The sequence below is a fragment of the Orbicella faveolata genome, unplaced genomic scaffold, assembly GCF_042242905.1.
Source record: "Orbicella faveolata isolate gen_17 unplaced genomic scaffold, um_ofav_v1 contig_12, whole genome shotgun sequence".
In the NCBI taxonomy this organism is placed as follows: domain Eukaryota; kingdom Metazoa; phylum Cnidaria; class Anthozoa; order Scleractinia; family Merulinidae; genus Orbicella; species Orbicella faveolata.
Genome location: NW_028301539.1, coordinates 6228052 through 6232045, shown reverse-complemented (window position 1 = coordinate 6232045; position 3994 = coordinate 6228052). Strand labels below are relative to the sequence as shown.

General features: G+C 35.7%; 1 long non-coding RNA gene across 1 annotated transcript; it reads left to right on the top strand.

The window, feature by feature from the left end:
* On the top strand, positions 1 to 3830 carry LOC110046912 (uncharacterized). Its single transcript, XR_016205373.1, has 4 exons — positions 1 to 163; positions 3046 to 3084; positions 3242 to 3357; positions 3698 to 3830. It is a non-coding gene; the product is annotated as an uncharacterized LOC110046912 (long non-coding RNA).
* Positions 3831 to 3994: the final 164 nt, after the last annotated feature.

The following is a 3994-nucleotide window of genomic DNA, read 5'->3' as shown; positions in this document are numbered from 1 at the left end:
AAAAGATTACAAACTTCACAACTGAAAAGTTATCGCCTGCGATATAGCACGTTCAGAAAAATAATTAAAAATTCGATTGGGTTGGGTACAGCTACAATAATGAAGATCTCCGTGGCTATTTTGCTTTTTGTCTTCTTGAATTCAACATTCGGAAAGCAAGAAGGTAAGGCAAGGCAGTGTGTTTATTCTATTTTGCACTTGAATGGAATAAACAACCCGATTTTCTTTTGGATGATTTCAACAACTCCATTTAGAATTAGAACTGAAACTTCATTTAACGAAGGATCGACCAAAATAAATCTCAGTCGATAAGAAAAGATAGATGTTTTGTGGAATTGTATCAATCCAGTGAGACAAAAACCTGAAAAGCAAAAAGCAGTTCATCTAAAATTTCCCTCTTTTTAAAACTCGCAAATTCGATCTGTGTAAAACACAATCAGAAAGTTGATTACTTACTGCTACAAGCAACAAGGCAAAATGTTCTTAAAAGCTATTGGCAGTACAGCAACCTTTTTTTTTTCTCTCTCTCTCTTTCTTTCAGTATTGTTATGATTTTCGGTAACTCGGCTATTTGCAAATAGAGAAATTCACATTCTTAGGTCATCATCTATATATACTCAGTTTCAGGGTTACCCATATATGTGTTCAGAAAAAAAAAAAAAAAGAATGCGTCTTCGCTACAGGTTAAATTTCATAAAATAAACTAAAATTTTAATAGATATGGGTTATTGACCAAGTGTGGGGTCAAGATGGCTGGATATTGGCCAAGTTCTTTTTTTTTTGCGAGTTTATGGACCGAGACGGAGTCGAGGTCCATAAACTCGCAAAAAAAGAACGAGGCCAATATCCAGCCATCTTGACCGAACAAGCTTGGTCAATAAAGGATTTATTATATGGCTTTCGGGGAAATTTTTCTTGCGGGACACGGGGGGTAGTCCCGAGCGGGCAAGATAGCCCCATCTTGCCCGCTCGGGTAGCCAATCACAGCGCAGGATTTGATTCATCTTGCCCGCTCGCGGAGCTTGCCATATAATAAAATTTGTTTAAATTCATTTTACATTGGAGAGATGGTCCCTCTTAACTTGCTCCTGTGAAATAAGCTAACTAAATTGATAGATCAAAATATCGATATTGTTAGAAAATGTTGGACAGAAACTGTTAATTGGAAACTGATGACTGTCTTTCGTCGTAGAAGCGAAAATAATGCCTTTAAATTTTATACATAGTCCGCAAAGTATATCCGGGCCAACGTACTAACATATGATAAATGCTCAAAACTTTCGATCTAAAAAAACGAAACTGTGCATGTAACCAGTATCCATTTTATTTCCCTCAAAAGCGACTGATTAATTCCAGTCTATTTTATTTCTCAAATTTCGAAATATATCCTTAATAATTGACATTGGACAAGCAAACGTTTTTCTACAAAAAAAAGGAACTTAACTCGAGAGTAGCGCGCATGGGACTATATCATGAGCGACTCGCTTTGGGTGAACTAACAGTGCAAAATAAGACTTCCAATATTGGAAGCAGATACGATCGACCATTAACGAATACCATTACAATCTAAGGAAGACGTTCATGTTTCTTTGGTTAAGCTCGTTTGGAAGTCAATCTGTCCTAAAGTAGTAACTCTATGGAACTCTCTCGGCGTGCAACAAAATAAGAGCTATTTCCAGGAATACTCGAAAGAGTAATTTGGACACCTTAATATCTTTCGACGCCACTGGCGTCTATGGCGAACGCCGCAGGCGGAAGCTTATAAGGGGTGGGGAGGAAGGCTATGCCTCCACGTTTCCGATGTTATCCTCTCAAACGCCACATAAATCCAGCATTTCCGACACATTTATGAAAAGTGTTTGTGAAGGCGTGATATGAAATCTGGAGGTTACCTCACTTCTCGACCAGGAAAACAAAAATAACTAGGGGGTCGCCAAATGTATAGTATATATTATATAGTATATAATATGTACCTGACATGTCAATCCGCCAAGTTAGTGGAAGTGAAACAACGACGTACCAAACAATTTTATTCTATTATTGTTCTGAAGAGTTGAGAGGGGTTGGGGTTACAAGCCTCTTAACCTCTCCCCTAGATCTGCCCCTGATTTCCAACACAAAATGTTTTAGAAAGGCAATGTAAAAGCCATAACATTAAAACCAACTTCTTGTAAATAGTTTTGGAATATTAAATAAGTTTGTTATATTAACAATACGGGATTTTTAGTACGCGTGAGGAAATCGGACTTTTTAGCAATTTCTACGAGTGGCTACAGCAGCCACAAGCCTACAATAAATCCCTTATTGTTTCGCCAAAAAAACAAAACAAAACAAAACAAAACAAAACAAAAAAAACACGACAAATTCTATTTTAATAGTACAGCAGCCATAAATACAAGCTTCTATCAGAGAAACATACGTGCGTTTGGAGCCAAGTTTCTGTTGACTTTGTTTTCCTGTTTTTTTTGTTGTTTTTTTTATTGTTGTTTCTTCATAAGTAGCTTTTTGTTTCTCTAAAACGGCAATCCTGGAATTTTTCTCTTGCACATGTTGGTCTTCATTACCAAAAGCGGACATTACTCAAATGTGATTCATACATTGAAAATTTTATTATCCAGCAATCGATACAATTCGGGATGAATTGATTCGCTTCTAGCCAATCAAACAGCGAGTATTTACTGTAGCAGTACTATTAGGTAGTCAGAAATTTTAATTAATTTAGAATGGTTATTAGTTAGGAATTGTATTTTTGCTATTACATACATGAATACGTATCCTCCGCTGTAGTTGTATTCCTGTTTCAATAAGTCCTATCACAAACTGGTATTCTTGTACAACTGACGATGGATGATGTTTCATCTGACACGTGTATTAAAATATAAGATATGGACTTAAAATACATCTTGGGGCCTGTGAAAGAATTATCGCACTTTGTACTGATAGATTAATATTATCATGTTGAGGTTTCTTTTTTTCCTTTTTCTTTTTTTCCTTTTCCTTTCTTTTTTTTCTTTTTTTTTTTCTTTTTTTTGTTTTGTATTTCAGAATTTGAGAACGACTCGACGAGATATGAGCGAAGTCCAGGTTTGAAAATAAAACTTATTTATGCCAATGCACTCTCAGTGTATATTTACTAGAACTTGCTTTGAAATTGTCATATAGTTACACGCCCATTGGCCAATAGCTATGATGATTATTGCGAAAACAAGATGGATTAGCTTTGTTGAATTCCCTCCGTTAGGTTGCAGTGATCAATGGGACTACTCAACCTGCACGAATTACTACAATCAAAGGTTATGTGGCTACGGTTTCATCAGTTCAATGTGCCGACGTACATGTGGGTCATGTTAGTTTGAGGTAAACATAACCGACGAAATAATATGTAGTTGTAATTTTCGAAGACATCTTTCTCCCACCAGGTCTATGCATGTTCAGATCATTGTAGTGTATTTTTTTCTGTTTGTTTATTTGTTTCTTTCTTTGTTTTTTGGGTTAATAAAAACCTCTGTAAAACCATGCACCCTTTTTGCCCTGTTTGCCGGGTAGATTTACTTTATCCAGAACAAAAACTATGAAAATACACGAGACCACAATTATATAAAATGATTCCAAATTTATAAACTGGCTTGTCGATATATGTGTATTGGGGGTAATTTATCATTACATTTTATTAACTTTTTATTGACTTATTTTGCAGAACAATCCTGTACATCGTAACAGTGCTTATAACTCATGGACTGTGTTTGTGTTAGTTCGCTTGAAACCTGACATAATTGATGTTTTGTCGTGAAAAGTGCATAGAGAAAATAAATGGAGCGCAAATTAATGAACATGATTGAGACTCTTTGTTTCCCCCTGTCTCAGCGTTTTTTTTCTCTGTCTTTTATAAATCATAACTATTTTAAAAGCGTTAATGCCATGTAAGTTTCGTCCGACTTTTTAGCGCCAAAGAATTCCCTTGTCCAACAGTAAAAACCTGTGAACCTATGTTTTT